This window comes from Vicugna pacos, chromosome 13 (assembly GCF_048564905.1).
Source record: "Vicugna pacos chromosome 13, VicPac4, whole genome shotgun sequence".
In the NCBI taxonomy this organism is placed as follows: Eukaryota; Metazoa; Chordata; class Mammalia; order Artiodactyla; family Camelidae; genus Vicugna; species Vicugna pacos.
The window spans coordinates 30,973,987-30,999,236 of NC_132999.1; the positions used below are offsets into that span (position 1 = coordinate 30,973,987).

Genomic DNA, 25,250 nt, shown 5'->3' on the forward strand with positions numbered 1-25,250 from the left:
ATTCTTTTCATGACCCCAAGACCCAACAATTTATTTAACTTTATGAACATTTATACTTCACTAGATTTGAAGTGGTGGCAGGAGGTCAATTTATAGGAAATGAAATCTGAAGCATGTTTACAGAAGAAACCACAGCCTAAAATATCCTGTCTCTTATATGGATTTTTCACTCACTTTTGAAGTCCTCTTATTCTTTTTAAATATTGAGATTGGTTAGCAATAAATAACATTTTACATTTGAATACAGTTTCGAAGCACTGCAAGAATTAGTAGATCTCCAGAATTCTGAATTTCTCCGTCTCCTGAGCATATTCAGATGGTATAGATAATGTAAGCGTGGAACCTCAGATAAAATAATAATAACAGCAGTGTTTATAATGACAGTAGTAGTCAACACTGAATATTTATAATGTACTAGGCACTATGCTAAACAAATTACATTTATCATCTCATATGATCCTCAAAACAATCCCATGAGGCTGCAGATGAGTCAGAGTTTTGGCAGGAAACAAATGACACTTTCAAACTGGGTTATTTGAGAAGAGTTTAATAAGGAACTATTTATAAAGATATAAAGGTTTATGGGAGCAGACAGTGGATAGTACAGACTCTGGGCCTTACAGGGCTGAGAGAGGGTGGTTTATGGAAAGGACTCCTCTTTTGGAGGGATATAGCCAGCCCTTTGTGACCTGGTAAGGAGGAAACCAAGGAATAGCTTCACTTTCCTTTTGTGCTCTGACCTCCTGCTAGTACCTCCTATTGACCTAACCCAACTAGCAACAGAAAGGCAGGCAAGAGAACCCCCCTGGGCAAAAAGCTAAGTGGAGCATGGATACTGAGTGGTAATAATCCAACGCAGATTGCTCATCTCTACTTTTCAGATGAGAAAACTGAGGATCAAAAAGGCTAGGTTATTTTACCCAAGGCCACACAGGTAGTAGGATCGAGTAATCTCAAGTAATTATTAGTGCTTTATCAGTCAAGAAATTTCTGGATTTGGGATATAGCCTTAAGATAAAATATGGAACAAATATTACCATTTGTTAATTTTGAGATGCTAAATTCACGTATTTATCTAATTATTCTTTTTAATTTTCTCTTTGTTTTCAATTTTTAAAGAAAGATTTACATAGAACAAATAAGGGAGAGTTTGCTTTCTGAGCAATGATGAAAAGTTTCCAGGTATAGTGAGTGTTTTCAATAGAATACTCTTTAGCTATTGCAAATGGAAGACATGTAAACAATTTTAATATAACTTTGCACTATTGCATCTTACTTTATTTACTTGTCTCTGTCTTCCATTAGACTATGAGTTTAAGAGCAAGGGTTGTATCATATACATATTTATAACTCTATATTCTAAGAGTGAAGCTAGGACAATGTAGGCACTCAAGGCATGTTTGTTAAATGACTGAATGAATGAATACTTGGAAGAATTTACATGACATAATGTAACTTGAAAAAATAAAACTTAATTACAGTAGTATAAAACCTGATGTATCCACATTAACGAATATGAAAATTCAGAGTGCTATAACTAGTTTAGAGTTTTAATACTCTTTAGGTTCCTTTCATTGCTGTAAAAATGTTGTTTGTAATTTTTCTTTATAGTGTGTCATTTACCCTGAGGGAAAGGTATATAGTGGAAGGATGTTTATCTGTTACTTTACAATTTGACAGTGACATTTTAAAATAATGAAGTACTGTACTTAGTTAGGAATTTGTAATAAAAGGTGTGTTGCCATTCAAGATTACATTTATCCTGGAATAGAGGCATTGATTGACAATAATTCACTAAATACATTCTTCAGCCATTTAAATCTTGAGTCTCATTAGTACTAGATTTACAGATTATGCTGTATAATATGAATATGAATGCTCAATATTTGCATGCATATTTCCAGTTCATTCTTTCATCTTAATTTGTGTTCCTTATAATTCATTGGTAAAGAAGTTGACTTTAATTCCTTTAATACTGAGCACAAAATTTAATATGAGGGTTACAGGAAAAATCTAAGACTCCATATAATTGAAATTTTTATTGAAATTCTACTGCAAGAGGTAAGGATTTCTCTTTGTTTTTAGAGGGTCTTCATGAAAGTTATCATTCAGGTCATAAGTAGAGTTCCTAAGGAAAGCTTTTCTTAGTTTAAAGCCTTATTTTTGACTGTGCATAGATCATGATTTGGTATCTGCTGTGGTATAAAAACAAAACAAAACAGTATCCCTTGTCATTGTAAATTTGGCTTTACTTTTTTAAAATTTTCAAATAAGGCTTTATGTTAAGCATGCAATTAAAATCAAATCTGTGAACAAATTTGAAGGATGGCTTCCAAGGCCTGAATTTGTGTAAACTTAACATTGGTTCAGTTACCTCCATCATTTCAATGATTCTTTTGTGTTAGTACAACCAGAGATGCCTATACTATAAAGCTTTTATTAAATAAAACCAAGCCCAAACCATATTCATACTCTGACTCATTCTTCAATGGTCCAGAATGGACTGACCTTTATATCACTAATTATTCTGTCTCTAACTAGGAAGTATACCTATATATAGCTTTATTCATACACATTAAATGGTATTGGTTTGGTTTTGTGCTTACTGAGCACCTATCAAGTTTATAGCACTGGGCTAGGTCCTGTGGACAGAGAGTGCTTTGCTCTAGTAAGGGGCTGCTGTCAAAGAATGAGGAGGAAAGCAAATATCAGTACATGACAGTGGCCACATTTTAGAATCTGTTTTTTATTACATCCTGACTCCAAACAGTAGATGCTTCCTAACTTGTAAATAGATTCAGTTTTTTTCCATATGCACTATTTTTTAGCCATGAGTAATCTAGAAACTTCTGATTATTGAGAGTTTATAATACTTTGTTCTTGATCTGTTTATTGTTTCATCATTTGTTTGTTTATCCATTCAACACTACTTTATTTAGAATCTTCTATCATAGGTGCAAGGATTACCCCTTTCCAGCCTAACCACTCTAATTAACTCATATCTGAGCAATGGTTTTGTAGTTAATGGTCATGACCCAAATGTTAGAGATCAGGGCAGATTTCAAGGGCAGTTATATCATTCTCAGTTCTTTGGTAATTCTAAGAATACACCAGTGGAACATGGGCAAAATATTTAGAGAGGTGTTCTAGACTTACCGTAAAGGATTCTGATTTGGGGCTTAAAAAACCAGTACTTCCACAGCACAGGGTGGGCGTGCTTATTGGCTCATGGCAGCATTTTGTGTTTCAAAAGAAATTGTTGGCTTTGTGTTTGTTCCATGGAATATGTAACTTTTTTGTCATAAGTTTTCTCTTTATCTTACTGTATAAGTCACCGCAAGATAGAGAATAGAAACAGTATCTTTGTGCAAAAATTAAGGCAAAATTCATAAAACAGACTAACCTTTAAAAGGATCTTTCACTATTGGACTTCTTTAAAAATATATCTGGACTACTTTCCGAAACTAGCAAGAATACCATCAGTAGTTCTATTAAGAGACTTTTCCCTGATACAGCTGTGTATAAACTTTTATGTGAGATTAAAAAAACACAGTATTTTTTTATTGAGTTATAGTCATTTTATAATGTTGTGTCAAATTCCAGTGTAGAGCACAATTTTTCAGTTATATATGAACAAACATGTATTCATTGTCACATTTTCTTTTCGCTGTGAGCTACCATAAGATCTTGTATGTATTTCCCTGTGCTATACAGTATAATCTTGTTTGTTCAAAAACACAGTTATTTTTAAACATCAGAATTCCAATGCAAAAGCCATAGAAGATCTAATACCCAGAAGTAACTTTAAGGAGGAAGGGCTAATGGAGTTGACTGTTAATGATTATGGCACTAAATAGACAGCTAAGTATACCATAGGTGCCTTTCTGTGTAGGTAGTTGCCTTCTGCCCATAAGTAGGTTTGATTTTTTTTTTGAGATATTATTGACATATAACATTATATTAGTTTCAGGTGTACAATATAATGATTTGATATTTATATATATTACAAAATGATCACAGTAAGTCTAGTTAACATCCATCATCACAAGTAGTTATAATTTTTTTCTTGTGAATTTTTAAGATCTCTCTTAACAAAATTCAAATATACAAAACAGTATTATTAACTGCAGTTACCATGTTGTATATTACATCCCCATGACTTATTTATTTTTAACTGGGAGTTTGTCCTTTTGACCACCTTTACCCATTTTACCCACCTCCCAACCAACCACCTCCTCCCCTCATTCCAGTCTCTTGATAATCTTCAGTCAGTTCTCTGTATCTATGAGCTTGATTTTTTTTAGAGTCCCCATATAATAAGATTATATGATATATATTTATTGAACATAGCATAATGCTCTCAAGGTCCATCCATGTTGTCAGAAATGGCAAGATTTTCTTCTTTTTGTGAATGAATAATACACACACACACACACACACACACACACACACACACCTACATACCACATTTTCTTTATCCATTCATCCATCAGTGAATACTTCAGTTGTTTCCATGTTTGCACTATTGTAGATCATGCTACAGTGAACATGGAGGTGCGTATATCTTTTTGAGTTAGCATTTTTGTTTCCTTCAGATAAATACCCAGAAGTGAAATTTCTGAATCAGTTAGTAATTCTATTTTTAATTTTTCTGAGGAACCTCTATAATGTTTTACATAGTGGCTGCACCAATTTACATTCTGAGCAATAGTGCAGAAGAGTTCCCTATTCTTCATATCTTTGCCAACACTTGTATTTTATGTCTTCTTGATAGCAGCCATTCTAACAGATGTTTTTACTATTGGGTTGTATGAGTTCTTTATATTCCGGATATTAACTCCTTAGCAGATATATGATTTGCAAGTATTTTCTCCCATTTGGTAGCTTGGCTTTTCATTTTGTTAATAATTCCCTTTACTGTGCAAAAGCCTTTTAGTTTGATGTAGTCTTACATGTTTGGTTTTGCTTTTGCTGCCTTTACTTGTGATGTCAGATCCAAAAAATCGCTGCCAAGACTGTTGGCAAAGAGCTTATCACCTATGTTTTCTTTTAGGAGTTTTATGCTTTCAGGTCTTAATTCAAGTCTTTAATCCAATTTTAGTTAATTTTTGTGTATGATGTAAAACAGTAGTCTAGTTTTATTCATTTGCATGTGGCTGTACAGTTTTTGTAAAATCATTTATGGAAGAGACTGTTCTTTTTGTATAGTCTTGGCTCCTTAGTTATAGGTTAATTGATCATATATACATGGGTTTACTTTAGGGCTCTGTATTCTGTTCCATTAATATATATGTCTGTTTTTATGCCAGTGCCATACTGTTTTAAATACTATAGCTTTGTAATATATTTCAAAATCAAGGTGCATGAAGCCTCCAGCTTTGTCCTTTTTTCTTAAGATTGCTTTGACTATTCAAAGTCTTTTACGGTTTTATACAAATTTTAAGATTGTTCTATTTTTGTGAAAAATGTCTGGAATTTTGATAGAGAATTAGTGAATCTTCGTAGGTTGTATGTGTCTAGATATTAATCCATTTCTTCTAGGTGATCTAATATGTTTACATATAATTGTTAATGCTAGTCTCTTATGATCCTTTGTAGTAGTATCAATTTTAATGTCACCTCTTTCATTTCTGATTTTATTTATTTGACTCCTCTCTCTTTTTTCTTGGTGTGTCCAGCTGTCAATTTTGTTTATCTTTTCCAAGAAAAAGTTTTTATTTCATTGATGTTTTCTGTTGTCTTTTTATTCTCATTCAGTTCTTTCCACTCTGATCTTTGTTATTTTCTTCTACTAACTTTAGGTTTTGTTTGTTGTTCTTTGTCTAATTCCTTGAGATATAGTTCGGTTGTTCATATGAGATGTTTCTCATTTCTTGATGCGGGCATTTATTGCTATGAAATTCCATCCTAGAGCTGCTTTTGCTGCATCCCATAAGTTTTGGTATGTTGTGTTTCCATTTTCATTTGTCTCAAGATATTTTCTGATTTCTTCTTTGGCCCATTGGTTGTTCATTAGCATCTTGTTTAATCTTCACATACTTGTGAATTTTTCAGTTTTCTTCTTGTAATTGATTTCTGGTTTCATACCATTTTGGTTGGAAAAGATGCTTAATATGATTTAAGTCATCTTTATTAAGACTTGTTTTGGAGCCTAACATAATCTGTCCTGAAAGACAGAAAGAATGTGCACTTGGGAAGAATGTGTTTTTTGTTGCTTCTGGATGTAATGTTCTATATATGTCTGTTAACTCAATCTTGTATAACATGTTGTTTAGGTCCAGTATTTCCTCATTGGTTTTGTGTCTGGATGATCCATCTTTTATGAAAATGGGGTATTGAGGTCCTCACTATTATTGTATTGGTATCTTTTTCTTCCTTGATGTCTGTTAATATTTGCTTTATATATTTAGGTGCTCCTATGTGGAGTGCATAAATATTTTAAAAAGGTGTTTCATCCCGTGATTTTTCTCCATAGATAGACCCAGATCACAGAAGATGATAATTTCTCTCATCTTGTTTTTTATATTCATTTTGTAAATATTTATTGGTTTTTTTCTATGTGCCAGATTTAGGGCACCAGTAACACAACTATGAGCAAGACAGAGAGGGTCCTTGGGCTTACAACCCAGCAGTTCCAACAAATCTATAAAGTAATCAGGTGGATGAAGCCCTAGGAGCACCAAGCCAGGGTGAGCTAGAAGTGCTACGTAGGCAACTTGACATGAAGCACATAGAAGGGCTCTTGCGTTCTGCCAGTGCAAGCTATGAGGCAGGTAAAACAGGTAAGAAATAAGATAATGATAGTCACTCTTTAAGTTCCATGCCAGGTGTAGTTCTGATCTCTAAGGCAATGTTTTACAGTGTGTTTCCTAGATTACTACACTACTCAGCTAACTATCAAAGATTCCAGGCAGTTAGGTATGAACAAGCAATGTAATCAATTTTGTTCACATTTATTTCCCATTTTGAAATGTAAAATAAATTATGATATCCCTTCAAATCCCATTTCATTCACCATATCTGTAACAACTTATTAGACTTCTCACGTATAACAAAGATTGCATTGGTTGTTTAGTCTTGACAAATGTTCGTTTAACTAGGGCAGTTGATTTTGGCTTCTGAACTTTCATGTCATTCACATGTTATTTTATGTGTTATGTTACACGTTAAATTTACATTCATTTTTCCTTGCTTAAATTAGTTATACTCTTAGCTCACCAGAATTGATCATGGCTAAAATGTGGTTCATTAAAGTATAAAAATAATGATGAAGATAGTATAATAAATGCTGAAAATCAGTATAGATAGTTCAATAAAAGGGTAAACATAATTCAGAAAACTCCAATGCTAGTATAGAAAATGCCAAGGCAGCTGACTCTGATTGTGATGATTTCATTCTAGCTTCCATAAAAGAAAATTTCAACTAAGAAGTAAATATATGAAAACTGATTGTATAGAAAACTCAATCTGTTTACACCTACTGCCAGTGTTTCTCTGTTAATGAAATTTTTCATAAAAGCACAAAGCCTTCAAAGTTTTTGTTTTGTTATTGAGTAAAGTCCAATGACCTACCTCTGTTAAATCAATAGATTTTTTTCAGAACAAGAGAAAAATAATATTTACCATTAAAAATTTTTAAATCTCATTGCTTAAGTCAGAGAAGTAACCAAACCATAGAAGAAAAGTTGCTTCCAAATTGCACTTCTTAAGGTAAAAATGGTGTAAATTCTACTATTGCCAAGAAGCTTGTAAATCCAGCTACAAAGTTAATAATTTTTTAAAATGCTCAAATGAGACAGGAGAATGAGTTCCTAGAGAAGTACTTCGTCCAGCGGCACTGTTGGATAGCATGCAATGGCAACAGGATGGTCTGTGGAAGAGCAGTGACTACACTGTGCACACTATCTTGCTTTACAGTTAGATAAAACCACCACTGTGTGCAAAGTAAGAATTAGTTCTTGGCGTATGTGTATGAGGTAGAAGTAGTCATCACTCTTCATTCTATTCGTCAAATGTATATTACAAGAGAAATTTTTGACTTAGTTAATGATTATTTTGCAAGTTCTGAGTTAGATTTTAAAAGAAAAGATTGAGTCAGTGGTGACAGACTAACTTTACTTCAAGGAACACCATCTAGAAAGTGAACAGACAACCCACAGACTGGGAAAAAAATCTTTGAAAATCATATATTTGATAAGGGACTTGTATTTCAGAAATATATAAAGACCCTTACAACTCAACAATAAAAAAAATTACCTCCATTAAAAATTAAGCAAAGTATCTGAATAGACATTCTCCAAGAAAGCTGTGCAAATGGTCAATGAGCACATGAAAAGATGTTCCACATCATTAGTCATTTGGTAAAATGCAAATCGAAATCATAGTGGGATACCACTTCACACCAACTACAGTAGCTAGAATCAAAAAGTCCTGTAAGTGTTGGTGAGGACATGGAGAAATTTGAACCTTCATAGACTGCTGGGGGAATATAAGATGGTGAAACTAGTTTGGAAAATAGTCTGGCAGTTCCTCAAATGATTAAACATAATTACCATGTGATCCAGCAGTTTCACTCCTGCTTCTATACCTGAAGTGAAACGTCCATACAAAAATTTGTACATGAATGTTTATAGCAACATTCCTCATAATACCTAAAGGGTGAAAACAACCCAAATACTCATCAAGGGATGAATACTCATCAAGGTAAGTGAAATGTGGTATATACATACAGTAGGATAATTTTCAGCCACAAAAGGAATGAAATCCTGATACATGCTACAATATCAGATAAATTTTGAAAACATTATGTTAAGTGAATGAGTCAGTCACAAAAGACCACCTATACGGTTCCACTCATATGAAAGTCCAGAATAGGAAACTATAGGGACAGAAAGTAGAATTGTGGTTGCTTAGGGTTGGATGGGGGAAGTGAGTGGGTTTGGAAGATAGGAGGGTGATAGCTGAAGAGTATGTGGTTTCTTTTTGAGGTGATGAAAATGTTCTAAAGTTGACTGTAGTGATGGTTGCGTATACCTGTGACTGTATCAAAAACCATTGACTTGTACACTTTAAATGTGTGAATTATATGGTATGTATGATTTACATCTTAATAGAGTTGGTTTAAAAAATAAAACTAACTGTAAATTCAGCAAGGAATATTATGGTATTCAAATGAAAAGGATTGTACCTGAATATCAATCTACACACTGCTTTACTGAAATGAATAGCTAATAATTGATAATATGTCCCTCAAATCTTGATATGGTATTGAAGAAAATAATGAAAATTGCTAATATCTTTAGGCAGTTTCAAGTAGACATCTTTCTAGTAGAACATTCAAATAATGGAAAGGGAGTCTAAGATACTCCTTCTTGGACAAGTGTAATGGTTACCTAAGTCAGTGTTCTGAGTGTCACCTGGGAACTTGTTAGAAATTCAGTTTCTCAGCCCCTTACCGCAGACCTGCTAAATCAGAATTATGAGGGTGGGACCCAGTAATCAGTTTTAACTATCTATACTGGTTCTGCTGCATGATAAAGTTTGCGATCCTCTGCTCTAAGAAAGGTATGAGCATGAGTTTTTGTAATGAGGCATGTAATAAAAACTTTCTAGGACACTAATAATAAAGGTAAAAATAGAAAGGCCTTGCTCAAATTTTATGTAACAGCAATATATTCTTGAGAATCTTAAACCTACTTTTTAGGGCTAAAAAAATCATAGTTTTTAATTTTGAGAATAAAATTTCAAATTTATTAAGAAAAAATGAACTGTGGTGCACATGGCTTTAATCGTCAAGATTTTGATTGTTTCCGGAAACTTAATTTTCTTCATTCTTCAGTGAAGGAAATTTATTATATATAATAGAGGGTATTTCAAATCCCTAATGAAGTCTTCAACATAACATAAGGAAACACTTTTTAGAGCACGAGCAACCAGAGAATGAATTAGGAATCTACTTAACGACTATCCCCCAAGGTTAGACAGTCAACCTTCCATCTTTTGAGTGTGATAAACTCATTGACTCATTGACATAAGTATGACATAGCTTAAAGTAGCCCTGTATGAGAAATGTCTTTATAATTTGAGTCCCTATTTGCTCTAAATATTCAGATATAAATGAAAGAGCCAACAAGCATTAGATTCTATTCTTAGTGATCTCCAATTGGAATTTTCTAAATTATAGAATAATTTAATTAATTTAATTTAATAAATACTAAATTAATTTAATAAAATAGAAATTCTCAATTGTTAGAAATAAAGAAAAATGGAATATGAAAGCTACCCTACAGCTGAAACTAGTAGTCATCAAACTGGATGTAAATAGCCTTGGTGAATTACTGCAAACAATATCAATTACCTTTTAACTGACAGTTTATCATTTACTAAATATTATGGCTAATAATTTTTATTACCTAAAAATTATAATCTTAAAATTTTTCCTAAAATTAGTGGTTTACACATGGGTCAGTATCATAGTCTCAGAAATTGACACATTGTACACCAGAAATCAATACATTGTAACTGACTTTATTTCAGTTTAAAAAATAAGTTAATTAAAAAAAACGAGGAAATCTCCATGACCTTGGATTTGGCAGTGGTTTCTTGAATGTGACATGAAAAGCACAGATAATAAAAGAAAAAATAGGTAAGTTTGGACTTCTTAAAAATTAAAATTTTTGTGCATCAAAAGAACACTATCAAGAGTAAAAAGACAACCCTCAGAATGGAAGAAAATACTTACAAATCATATATGATAAGGGTTTAGTATCCAGAATATATAACGAATTCCCACAACTTAACAACAAAAACCAAAACAGCACAATTCAAAATGAGCAAAGGACTTGAATAGACATTTCTGCAAAGACATTTCTACAAATGGCCAACAAGCACAAGAAAAGATGCTTAATGTCATTCGTCATTAGGGAAATACAAATTAAGACCACAGTGAGATAAGTATATTCTTTTTGCTGTAAGCAAAAGCTTTATGAGCTTTAATCCTGAAAATAACACTTGTTGGCAAGGATGTGGAGAAATTAGAACCTTCGTACATTGCTGGTTAGAACATAAAATGGTACGTGGAAAACAGTTTGGCAGTTCCTCAAAAACTTAAAACAGAATTATCACATTACCCAGCAGTCCATTTCTAGAAATTGAAAACAGGGACTCAGAACTTGTACACAAATGTTCATTGCAGCATTATTCAAGATAACCTAAAGGTGGAAACAATCTAGATGTCCATCAACAGATGACTGGATAAACAAAATGTGGTATATGCATACAATGGATTCTTACTCAGTCATAATAATGATTGAGGTGTTGATACATGCTACAACATGGGTGACCCTTGTAGACCTTGAAATGAAAAACACCAAACACAAAAGGCCAAACATTGTATAATTCCACTTATATATCTTGCACAGGCAAATTCATAAGAACAGAAAGTAGATTAGAGCCCAGGGACTGAAGGCATGGGGTGGGTTAAGGAGTTACAGCTTCGTGGGTGTAAAGTTTCTGTTTAGGGTGATGAAAAAGTTATGGAAATAGATAGTGGTGATGGTTTGTGCAACATTGTGAATGTACTTAATGCCACTAAATTATATAATTAAAATAGTAAATTGTATATTATGCATATCTTACTATAATAGAAAAAGAAAACAAATAATACACATGGATATTCAGTACTTTTAAGTGTAGAGGATTGGGAGATTGCTGTGGCCTGGCAATCTTGTTGATTCTTGGGCTCAGAACTTGCTGGATACTACTGGGGACTGACATAAAGTAGAAAAGATTCATGCCCTACCTTCATGAGCTTTAATCCTGAGCAGTTTATCACTCTGTATTAAATTCCAAACTTCTTCCTCTTAGGAAAGCGAGTACCTTAAGAAGGGAGCAAGCATGTGTTGAGTGTCTGCTAGTGCCAAGCACTATGTTAGATACTTTCTGTAAATACTCTCTTTTAGCTTTCGTGATAATCTTACGATATAGTTATTATCCCTGTTTTATTGAGGAGGAAAGTGAGACTTGTAGAAATTAAATAATTTGCCCAAATTCACACAACTGTGTCAAAACTAGAATACACACTTACATGCTTTTCATACATTATTGTCCCTTGTAAAACTGAGTTACATTTACATTAAAGATTCGTGGGATAAACTAAAGCAGAGCTCTTACCAAAGTTAGGTAGAATCAGAGTGGATTGGCTTGAAGGGTAGGTCAGATAAACTCACAGATTCCCAAATATCATATTCACTTGAGTAGAATAAAAACATTTGTCATAACTGTCTACTCTTGAGCATGGAATGGTGCTCACTGTTAAAAAGTTATATCCACACCCTGTTTATTTACATTTGTTGCTCTTAAAGTGCCTGCTGATGGATCTGTCCATTCATGCTTGACACCTCAGCGTAGAAGTTAGTAATTTGTCATATGTGAAACTAATGTAAAGAGATTTATGACTCAACATTGGCATTGCAATTCAACACACCTGTTCAGAGCCAGCCCTTCGCATTTTTCCTTCCTTCGCCTGAGGTGAAGACTTCTTCATGGATTACAGTAACACTTTTTGACAAGCTTAGACTGGGTGGAGCTGCCTTGTAATGACAGAGCACAATTGATGATATCTCAGTAATGCATTCTTTTTTGATTTGGGCTGTCAACATGTATTACTGTAAAGGCACTCATTTTTAAACAGCTGGCCCAACCTGTCCACTTTTTGTTTTTAGTAGCAGTGGAGTCTAACAAAGTATGTTTATTTTTCTAGTTATGCAGTATTAGCTAGCTTTCAGGTTAGTATATCTGTTTATTGTATTTTCTTTTTGTACCATTGTTTTAAAAGTAGCTATATTAGTGTTCTCCAAATAAAAATTAATGCCTTCTACTACTTCTAAAGTCTTCTCAAGTGGCTGTTGAGATTTTCCCAATGTCATAAACCTGACAGACACCTAAAGAAGATGTTAACTGAAACTCTCTTAAAGCAAATCCTTTAAAAAGATTCAGAAGAAACTGTTGATGTCTTAAATGCTACCTAAATCCCTATCTTTGGAAACAGTCACGTTCTTCATGAATTTTTCTTTCCCAGTAGGCAATATATGACTATGTTTGTGAGAAGGAATTTGGGAGTTGAAAGTACATGTGTATTCTACCTTTACCTTAAATTTGTTTGCCAGAAGATTGAAGACCTACCACTGTTTTTTCTGGAGAGGTTAAAAAAAAAATAAGGGACAGTACTTTTCTTTAAGGAACTTACCATCTCCAGTTGGAAAGCTAAAGCGTATCCTTACAAAAATAGACAGTTTGTCATATGACCCAGAGAATTCAGAAGGGGTGATCCGTAGAGTCAGAAGAGACTTCTCTGAAGAAGTAAGATTAGACCTAGTACTAGAGAGGACAGGACAGTTTGCACTTGCAGAGATGAGAGGGGAAAGCATTGCAATGTGGAGAAAGTATGACCAAAGGAACAGTGTAAAGAAGTTGAAGTCATGTTGGTCCAGTTTGGATACAGCAGAGAATCTGTACAGAAAGAAAAGCAGGAGTCAAAATTAAGTTGCCTGCCATTAGTGTTTTTAACAAGACACCTTTGCCTTTTAAAATTACTTTTTTCTGATTTTTATGCTTCTCATGGGGGATACTGAGAATTCCTTGGCACTTTTCTTACAGTTAAAAATTCGTCTTAACATCAGTTACCCTGTCCAGTTACCTATCATGCCAGCAAGCAGAAATTGCAATATGGTGTGAAAACACAGCAGTGGCAATAAGTACAAAGTACAGAGGTGACTTAAATAAGACTTTTTGGAGGATGCGTTTGAGTCTTCAAGTGTGATGGGCAGATGTTCACCAAGTAAAGCACCATTAATTTATTTCTTTGGCCCCTAAATCAACACATTCTTATTAAGGACCTGCTTTGTGCTCACACTGCTAAGCACTAGCAGATACAAGGATGACACAGTCCCTTAGATACTCAATGACATGCAAACAAAGGATTCCAATGTAATGATGTATTTCCAAGGTGGAGATAGATGTTGGGTGTTAAATCTGCATATCAGGGAAAATTATACTCTTAAATTACAACTTTAAAAAAAGCAACATTGTAACAGGTAGACTTGTAGGGAAATGTCTTCCAGAGAACAGAAAGGTACTTTTCCAGCAGATGGCTAGGTTGGAAGACTACATCATCAGTCAGAAGAGACACATAATTAAATGGGGACTGCTTGGTTAATTAGACAGAAAGATTCTAATTTTAGATTAAATATTTCACCTCAACAATAGCCATATATACCCCTATATTCTATTATGCTTATCTTGTGTTCACAGACCATTTTTACTGTAAAGCACAACTAAAGTAAGGCAAGACAAGGAAGAAATGATTCTCCACACCCCACACTTCTCAGTTTTTGTTATTGTTAGAGGGGTGTTTGTGTGTTTTAATGTCTGGACGTATATAGGAAGATACCCTAAAAAAAAAATTTTTAGCAGACTAGAGAAAACGATTTTAATAGTGGATTTGCTTTTGGAATTCTCAGCTGTGCACTGTTGTTTTATTGAAGCAATTCACCACTTTTTTGCTAAAATACTTATTACAGATTTGCACAGCTTTGGGGACTTGGACTAGAGATGATGCTTAATACCCTTGAGTTAAAAGAGAGAGCACTAAGGTGTCTGATGAAGAACAACTGGAACTCTCATTGCTGATGGGAATACAAAATGGTTTGGCCTCTCTGAAAAGCAGTTTGACAGTTTCTCAGAAAGTTAAACATATACTTAACACACAACCCAGCAATCTAATTTCTAGCTATTTATTAACTCTAGAAAAATGAAAACCTATGTTAACACCAAAACTGTACATGAATGTTCATAAATTCTTTATTCATAATTGCCAATGGCAAAACTAAAAATGTCCTTCATTGTCCTTCAGTTCACCTTCAGTGAGTAATAAATAAATATACCATATTACATCCATGCAGTGGAATACTACTTAGCAGTAAAAAGTAACAAATTATTGATATGTAGAGCTACTTGGATGTATTACAAAGGCATGCTTAGTTTTTTAAAAAAGTCAATTTCTAAAGATTACGTACTATATAGTTCCATTTTACATTTTTGCAAATACAAAACTGTAGATTCAGGGAACTGATCAGTGGTTGGTGAGAGTTAGGACACAGGAAGAGAAGATGACTACAAAGGGATAAGCAGCACCGGGGATGTTTTGGGAATGATGAACTGTTCTGTATCCTATTTTGGTAGTGGTTATGTGAATCTATACATATGTTAAATTACTATAAATTACATACTATAAATTACTATAAGTATGTTAAAATTCATAGAAATGTATATCAAAAATAATGTATTTTACTTTATGTCCACTTAAAAAATAAGATTAAATGCTGGGGGTGGGAAACAGTCCATAGAATTGACTTTTTTTTTTTTTCATAGAATTGACTTTTAAATGGGCTTTAGCAAAATTTTATTGCTCTTTTAGTTGTATTACTAACTTTATTTGAATGCCTACGATAATAGCTAACATTTATTGAATCCCTACTCTTAGGCATAAGTCTGGGCCATTTTCATTTCTACTATAAATTCTTCAAGATGGGTGTTATTATACCTATTTTATAGGAGAGAGCAAAGAACATTAAATGACCTTCCCAAGACAGAAACTAATTGGGAGAAAAATCTTGTTTTATACACAGCAGTTGCAATTATACTAACTTTACCAATATAAACTCTAGCCATTGGAGTAGCAGTACTCAAAACTGTGGTGCAGTGGCTGCTAGCATCACAGTCACCTGGGGAGCTTATTTAAAATGCACATTCCCTTGTTCTGACGTGTTGAGTCAGTTTCCAGTTTCCTCTTGTATAAAATGGGGGTAATAATGGTACCTACCTGATACGCATGTTTTGAAGATTAAATAAGATGATACATATAAAGTGTGCACTAGTGCCTAGAATTCAGTAAGCAGTATATAGGTAAATATTATCTGTTGTTACTTTTACTTTAGTCTGAGCTGAAAGGAACTGCAGAAATCATTTAATCTTAACTTCATTCTGCAGTTGAGGAAACTGAGCGCTGTATATTTGCCCAAGATTACTTACGGAGTCAGACCTTTTGTTGTTGTTTTTCTCCTTTTAGTGTTATTTTCTCTTAATTGAAACTAAATATTTCTCTTGTAATGGGACATCCAGTGGGTGTGTGGGGGTTGGGAGGAAATATTTTCAAATGAGTTTGAATTCTATCTTTTTGTTTTTAAATAACATTTTCCTTTTTGTTTTTCTCATTGAGGTATAATTAACATACAACATTATATTAGTTTCAGATGTACAATATAATGATTCAATATTTGTATATATTGCAAAATAATCACCACAAGTCTAATTAACATCCATCATTATATATAAAGATTTTTTTTCTTGTGATGAGAACTTTTAAGATTTATTCTTTAGCAACATTCAGATATGCAGTACAGTGTTAGTTGCCATGCTGTGCATTATATCCCCATGATCTATTTATTATACAACTGGAAGTTCATACCTTTTGACTCCCATCACCCATTATGCCCACTCCCTGCCTCTGGCAACCACCAGTCTGTTCCCTGTATCTATGAGTCTGGGGTTTGTTTGTTGTTTTAGATTCCACATACAAGTGAGATTATACAGTTTTCGTCTCCCTCTGTCTGACTTATTTCACTTAGCATAATGCCCTCAGTGTTTATTCATATTGTCACAAATGACAGGATTTCCTTATTTTTTATGGCTGAATAATATTCCTGTGTGTGTATGTATGTATGTGTGTATATATATATATATATATATATATATAATATTTTCTTTATCCATTCTTCCATCGATGGACTCAGGTTTTTTCCATATCTTGGCTATTGTAAGTAATGCTGAAATGAACACTGGGATACATATAATTTTTCAAGTTAGTGTTTTCATTTTCTTCAGCACTTCAGTGGAAGCACTTCATATGGTAGTTTTACTTTTAATTTTTTGAGGAAACTTCATACTGTTTTCTATAGTGGCTGTACCAGTTTACACATTTTCCTTTAAAAAAAATTATCCTATGTACTTTTGCTATTAAAAATGCTTCTTTAAATTCTCTTTTTCATAAAGCATTTATATCAAGTGCATATGTGTCTCTTTGATAATACTTGAGCAGTTGTAAAGGGTTTACTCTCAGGAAAAAAAATGGACTAGAATAGGTATATGTAAAGTGAAAGACTACAACTATGGTATCTATTCACAGCATATGTTGCAGTTTTAACTGAAACAAAGAACAAACACTTTATAGTCCTGTACTAGTTTATTCATGCAAAGCAATAGAAAAGTTCAGCTTTGCAGCTAACCCAAAGTGTTTGTGAACATCTCTTATCTGAGAAGGAAATAATAGCTTCTATACAGCTTTTATATCCAAATACCAATTTAAATGCATAGTGGTAGCTATCCAATTACTATTACTAAGAGTCTGAGCTACAGAATTTCACTTTGAAAGACAGGACCAGCAACCATGGAGAACAGTCCTTCATATGCTTAAGAGCCCTTTCATATTTACTTCTCAAAATGACAGCCTTCAGTCAAGAAAGCAGCTAACAGATATGTGCCCACTCACTCCCTCACTCCGCTTTGAAGGAATTACCCATTCCCCGTACATATGCTTTCTCTTTAACCATTGAACATAGTTTAGCTTGTAAAATGGCTTGGTCTGCATTTCACTCCAACAAAAATTGTTTCAGTGCCTGATATGTGCCAAACTACACTGAGTGACACAGTTTCTGCCCTCAGAGAGCTTGCCACTTAATCTCTAAAAATGAAACCTCAGTACATGAAACAATTCAGTTCAGACCGGGGAGGTATGGTTCATACAAGTGGAATGGAAGGAAGTTAGTTCAGAAGATTAAAAGATAAGAATAGGTTGGAGGAACATGAAGAGAAATACAGCTTGGATTGGTCTCTGGTTATCTGGAAGAGAGTCCTTGTTAGAGAATTGCTCACTGTCTCACAAGAGGCAACTAAATGTTAGTGGTTAAGAGCTCGTGGGGCCATATAGCCGGAATTCAAATCCTAACTCTGCCACTGAGTAGCTGTATAACCTTGAGAAAAGTTTATTAATCTCTTTGTGCCTCAGTTTCCTCAATTAATCAGTTGATACATGTAAGTTGCTTAGATTGGTGCCTGGCAAGTAGTAAGTACTTATGAAATATTTTCTATAATACTAATAATAATAGAAACTAAGTTTGGAAGTATGAGTAATCAATAATCATTTGGATTAAGGAGGAAGTACATTGAAAAAATATGGACATGTGATACAGCTTAGAGATGTGACATGGCTTGGGACATGTGGGAAACAAGAAGTAATTCAGTAAGGCAAGAAAGAGATATTGGTAGAGGAAAGGGAGAAGAAAAAGGCTAAAAGTGTGCATTAGGGCAATACCATACTTCTGTGTTCTGCATGAACTGTGGACAGTGAGTATTCGTCACCTCTTTTAGCAGCATAATTAGATTTGCAGTTTAGGAAACTAATTCTGATGGCTATACTGTTTGCTCATCATTTTGTTCACATCTTCATAATAGTACGTATTTTGGTATTATAATTTATCTGTTATTTTTTCTTTTTGAGGAACAGTGCTTATCAAAGTCTGGTCCATTTGAGCACACATGTGTTACAAGTACAGATTTTTGAGCTTCCATGCTAGACCTACTGAATAAGAATCTCTGCAGTTAGGCCAGAAAATCTGTCTTCCCAAGTTTCCTATGTAATGAGTGATTCCTATGTATCTTAAAATTTGAGAACCATTGGTTTAGTGGAAAGAACGTAGGCTTTAGAAACAGAAAGACCTAAGTATAAAACCTGATTCAGTCCCATATAAACTAGGCAAATTAAGTAGCTAATTCTAGTCTCAGTTTCCCTGTGGTAAAGTAGAAATAATAATACTTACCCAACTGCAGTATTATGGGGATGAAAGAAACAACATATCGTAAAATAACTCACCCATAGTAGGCCCTCATAATATTGCCTTCCTTTCCAGTTTTACACATCTGTCTCCTTCAGCTAGTGAGAAAAGGAAACTACATCATACTTACTGTTTCCATTTCCTAACCCAAAGCTTAATGCATAGTTGATGTGCATAAATGTTCTATAAATAGGTAAGTTGAATGAATGGATGAATGAATTTTATGGGAATGCACTGGAAATTGGGAGACCTACTAAGAGACTAACACCATAGTCTAAGCAAGAGATGGCCCGGGTCTGAGCCAAGGCATCATGCTTGAAAAATGTACAGGTTTCATCTTAGGTTACCAGGCAGATAGGTAGATTCTCTCTGGATTTGTTTAGCCATAACATAAACTCTCACAAGTTAGCCTGCTTCCTCTAAAGCGGACACTGAGACAGCATTCATCGTTTGAAATCCTGGCACTAAAGAAATTAGAAAACCAATCTTAAATCCAGTTTTTCAGCTTACTGTCACATACCACTTTTATCCAGTTGAAAAAGAATCTTTTCTAAACATCTCCACCGGAAATTCCAGAGACTTACGTATTAGCAAAGCAAGACGGTCTTAGAACTTGGAAGTTACTTGCTATGTGTGAATTCATCTCTCTATTTTTGTAGTCCTACAATAGACTATCTTGAAATTTCTCTGTTTAAAACTTTTGATAATTGAAGTTTAAAAAAAACCGGTTAGTCTAACATTTAAGTTCAGTCTTTAATATAATAGCAATCAAATCTATTCTTTCAAGTATATAATCTGAAAGAATGTTGAGTGTCAGGTTTGCTGTAATCCTTCTTTCACTGTTTTTGGGCACTAGCAGGTCATTAATGATTTTACAGGCAAATCAGTTTAACAAATCTAAACTTATAATGCATATGTCTATGGAGCCAAAATGCTTGTTCATTGTTCAGTTTTTAAGGATCTAGGAAGTACCAGGCACTGCTTGAGACTGGAACTAGGGATACAGAGATAAATAAGGAAAAGTCTTCAATTTGCTTAGGGTCTGAAGACAGAAACAGACATGTAAATAGATGATGACAACTCTACAGGATACTACAAGACTGGGGTTACAAATCCATTCTGTACCATCTTTCTCTTCTCTGTGGAGAGTCCATTGGTAATGAAATAAACTAAACCTGTATCTGTTTTTCCTATTCAGTTCATTCAGCAAGCAGAAACAGTTCATCCCTAGGAAAACCATTCCACTGTCCCCTACACTGATTCAAGGACTATATTAGCAATGTTTGGAAGGAAGAAAATTGAGAGAGGGAGAAACACAGTAAACATGTAGGTTCAAGAGAAGTGAAATGGCAGAAAGAGCTCTAGATGAGGTGCCAGGTGGCCTACATTTTTAACAAGCTTGGTGACCCTGGGAAAATCACTTAAACTTTTCTCAGTCTTCGTTTCCTCATCTCTAAATGGGGATCAAAGTCCCTTCCTGGCCAACCTAATTATTGTGAGTATCACATGTGAAAGTGCTTTGTAAACTTTGAAATATAAGACTTTAAAAGATTAAAAGTCTTAGATAAAGATATAGGCAGGGGGATATTCATTAATACGTACTACATTCTCCTTTGCAAATACTTAGTTAATGATAGCTTTGATTAAAAAGGAAATGAGAGCTTTTTATAGAATGGAAACCACAGTGATAAATTAGGCCTAAGGACAAGGAATTCATTCTTACCACAGAGTGGATGAAGCCTTCTAAATCATTCCTAATTTTATTAACAAAATGATCATTCCTTCTAGTCTGGAACCATAGTCCATTTCAGAGCGCTATCCCACCGTGTGTTTTTCTGTTTAATCCTGACAACCTAGGTCACTTGAAAGTAAAACAAACTTAGAGGTTTGTCCTGGGCCATCACACTAAAGAACCTCCTTCCTCTGCAACTTAGAAAGTGATTACTTAAAGGCAGACGAAGCACTTATGGAATAAGCAAAGTAGGTTTAACAAATAAACAGGAAAAAATAGATATATAGAGAGATACTTTTTTGAAATTTGATATTTCAGAAAAATCAAAATAGTCTTGAGAAAAATTAGAATTTTGTCAGACTTCTGAATATAGCATAGTATTACTTTTCTTCTAAACTGCATATGGTACGTAGTCTCTGCCTAACACCACTAATGTTCTTCTTATTTTTGACCCTGGAACACCTATCAGAGCCCAGGTACATCGACAGTGACTTGAGTGGGAAACAGGGAACAATGGGAAGATGCTTCAGAGACCCGAGGCTCGTGTTCATGTAATTATTCATAAACCTTCCCCTCCTCTACCGTGGCCAGTTTACCTATTGAAAACTGATGCTATTAATGAGGGATGGTTTGCCGCAGGTCCTCTCCAAGCAGGCCTTAGAAGAAATTCAGAGAAATTCAACTGTTTGGCCTGAGATTACACAATCTAGTTATTACAAGGAAGAGGATTATTATTATTAAGATGATGATGGTGGTGATGATGATTAGGATAACATTTGTTAAATGCCCACTGCAGTTCCATTTATCAGAATGCCCACTGAGCTAGGTGATACATACCCATCATTGCATTTCATCCTTCCAGTAATCCAACAAGGAAGTATTTTTCCAATTTTATAGATAAAATTGATCAGTGTTTAAAAAGGTCAAGGAACTTGACACAGAAATTAAGGGTAGACCTAGAATTCAAACCAAATCTCAATGTATGTGTTTGAAGCTGTACTGTTTCTCTGTACTGTTCTGCCATCAGGATGGAACAAGGACTAGAATCCAAGCTGTTTGACTGGAAGATGAATGTCCTGGCCGCAATACACTGTGGAGCCAGTGCTACCAGGCAGTACTTCTTGTGAATGTCAATTTAACACCTCTTTTAAAAGCAGTGCCTTCGTCACTTATACTTCACGTGCAGAAAAATAAAGATATTCCTCTTCCTTTTCACACTGTAGAGAGCTTTGTTGTTATTTAGTTCTTGGCTCTGTAATTTTGATACCTGGGTGTTATTGTAGGTGAAATTCAGATAACATAAAATTAACCATTTTAAAGTGACGTTTCGTGCAATAACAGTGTTGTACAGCTATTACCTTTATCTAGTTCCCAGACATTCTCATCACCCCATACCCATTGAGCAGTCACTCTCCCAATCCTCTCTGGCAACTACCATGCTACTTTCTGTCTCTGTGGGTTTGCAAATTCTCAGTTATTTCATACAAATGCAATCATAAGTATATTACTTTTGTGTCTGGCTTCTTTCCCTTAGGTTCCTCCACATTGTAGTGTATATCAGTACTTCATTCTTTTTTGTGGCTGAATAAACTTCTATTTTCTGAATATATCACATTTTGTTTATCCATTCATCTGTTAATGGGCATTTGGATTGTTTCCACCTTTTGGCTGTTGTGAATAATGATGGAATGAACATTCATGTACAAGTATCTATTTGAGTCCCTGTTTTCAGTTCTTTTGGATATAGACCTAGAAGTGGATCTCTGGGTCATGTGGTAATTCTGTTTGTAACTTTTCGAAGAATCACCAAACTGTTTTCATAGTGTCTGTATCATTTACGTTCCAACTGGCAAGGGTAAAAATTCTCCACGTCTTCACCAACACTGGTTATTTTCTCTCTTTTTTAAAATAATAGCCATCCTAGTGAATATAAGGTGGAGTTTTATTGTGGTTTTGATTTGCAGTTTCCTAATGACTAATAAAGTTGAATATCTTTTCATGTGCTTGTTGGCCATTTGTCTATCTAGAAAAATGTCTAATTCTGATACTTTAAAATATAAGATACTATTTAAATATTGTTTTGTAAATAGGATTATCAGAATATCTTGTGGCCTGAGAAATTTTCAAAAATAAGACCTTGAATATCTGAACTCCAGTTTGTCCCAATTAGGCCATAAGGTGAAGATTAAAAAATAATAATAAAGTAAAATAAAGGCTTTTACCTCCCAAACAAAAGAAGCAATTAAGGCCAATTCTTACATCTTTTTGATACCTAATGAATTAGCCCCTTAAGAATAATTCAGTTACTAAAATCTCTGCTCCCTCTCTTCTCACACCAACCAGGTATTTACTCAGAAAATAAAATGATCTTTGTGGCTTTAGAGGCAGGTTTTGAAAACTTGGCTTTAAATGATCCAATATTTGAATTATTTTACTTTTTTTTTTTTCATCACTAAATCTACAAAACTGCTAGGGACTGGTTTATCTGTTTTAGTGACTCAGGATGAATCAGTTAATTGTCCTTGCAGTTCAGTTCAGTCCACATTTGTAGAATACCTAATACGTGCCAGGCACCGTGCCCAGTCATCAGCATGAACAGTCCCCCGAAAAAAAACGTGTCACCTTTGCAGAGTATGTTACAGAGGTAGTGGAATAATCTAGCACTCTAAGAGGATAATTTTCCTCAGTAGAGCTATTTTCTTATTTCTATTTCTGCCTATTGTTGTTTCTCTCAAGGCTTCTCACTATCCTAAATCTCAAAACCCAGGTTAGGGTAATGATAGCTAGCAAGAGGAAAGTAAAACAAGAACATTGCGCTTGCAGAGGCTTTTGACACTTTTGAGATCCATGACAGTTTCTGGGGCAGAAGCTTTAGCTCCCTTTCCTTTTCTTTCTTCTTACATGTACAGTCACCTCTTTCCTTTCCTCCTTCCCTCAGTATACATGAGGATTAAATAAGATAATCATGTGTGAGAAAAATGCCTGGCATATAGTAAGCATTCACTAAATGTTAACTGCTATTATTATCTACCAAGTGTCAACTTGGTAGTGTTAACTTACGCTGGAAATTCAGAGATTAAAAAAAAAACAGTATTCCTGCCCTCTTAAGTGCTCACAGTCTAGTGAGAGAGACAAATATGTAAATACATAGTTATAAATACAATGTTAGTAGAACACAGACGTGAAACCATTCAACCCAGGGCTAGAGGGAGAGAGAGTACCTGTGAATGCTTAGATACTTAAGTTGGGCCTGAAAGATGAGTGTGATTTTTGTGGAAGGAAGAGTGATGAAGAGTGTCTCAGGCCAAAGATATAGGACATACAAAGGCAGAGAAGCATGCAAAACCTGGTCTGTTCAAGGAGCTGTGAGAGGGCTTATATGGCTGGAGCCTCGGGTATGTGGAAAGGGGAAGTGGGAAATGAAGCTGATAAAGTAATTGAGGGCAGCTGTGCTAAGAAATTTACGCTTTATCCAGAAGGTGTGCGGAAGTCATTGAAAGTTAGGAAAGAGGAGTGATGTGATTTTTTATTTTAGAAAGGTAAGTCTTTGACACCATGCTTTCAATAATAGAAATTTGATAACAGCAGTATAAAACTACAAAATCTCCATTAAAATAACCCTCCAAAAATCATTTGTCCCTTTCTTTTAGATGAAATTTAAGACACTTTTAATAAGACTAGTTTAGCATCTCTCTTTCCCACAGTGTCTGGCCCAATGTATTACTCATAGTAGACGTTCAACAGAGTCATTGCCTGAAACTAAGACAAAATACCAAGTGGTTCAGAAAAAGTAAGTTCTATACCTAAGCCTCCAAGACAGGTGATTCATTTGAATGTGTCTAGAGTTAGAAGTTATTCTTTCACTTTTCCTAGATACCTGGAAACCTATCCAAGTATGTAAATTCTCTTGCATTCTTATGTTTAATCAAATTATTTTTATGTATGATATGAAATCCCTTTCAAGACCTTCTACTATTAGCCCAGGTAAATTTGAAATATGCTGCTGTGAGACCTTTGACTAAACCTTTCATACTAATGTCAGAGCTTGTTTATGGTTTCTGATTTTTTTTTCTTATAAACAGATTTAGTTACTCTTTCCATGTGACCTTTTCTTTTCCTAAATCTCTCCCTAGATTTTTATGAACTTTAAATCTCATTATGATTTTATTCCCTACTTACTAAAAGTTAAGAAGGCTGAAATCAACATGTATAATGATTTTAGAGTTGGCAAATGTTTTCTGTGAATGGCCAGATGGTAAATATTTTTGACTTTGGGAGCTGTATACTCTGTTACAACCACTCAGCTGTGCCACTGTAGCACAGAGGTAGCTCAGCCATAGACAGTACCTGAGTAAATGGGCATGGCTGGGTTCCAGTAAAACTGTATTTACAAAAATAGGCCACAGGCCAGCTTTGGCCCAAAGACCACAGTTTGCTGACCTGTGATTGAAAGTCAGGTTCCTCCTCCTATCTTATCTATCTACTTTTAAGAAGGAATCCTGCCTGGAGAGGTGGCCACAGAATGTAGTATTCAGATATTATCAAAGCCCATTACATTATCTCTGTTGTGG

The 25,250-nt window shown here is 34.5% G+C and overlaps 1 protein-coding gene across 3 annotated transcripts in view; it reads left to right on the forward strand.

Moving 5' to 3' along the window:
• Nucleotides 1-25,250, forward strand: part of FAF1 (Fas associated factor 1) — a 378,065-nt gene that overhangs the window by 291,675 nt on the left and 61,140 nt on the right. The window lies entirely within an intron of this gene.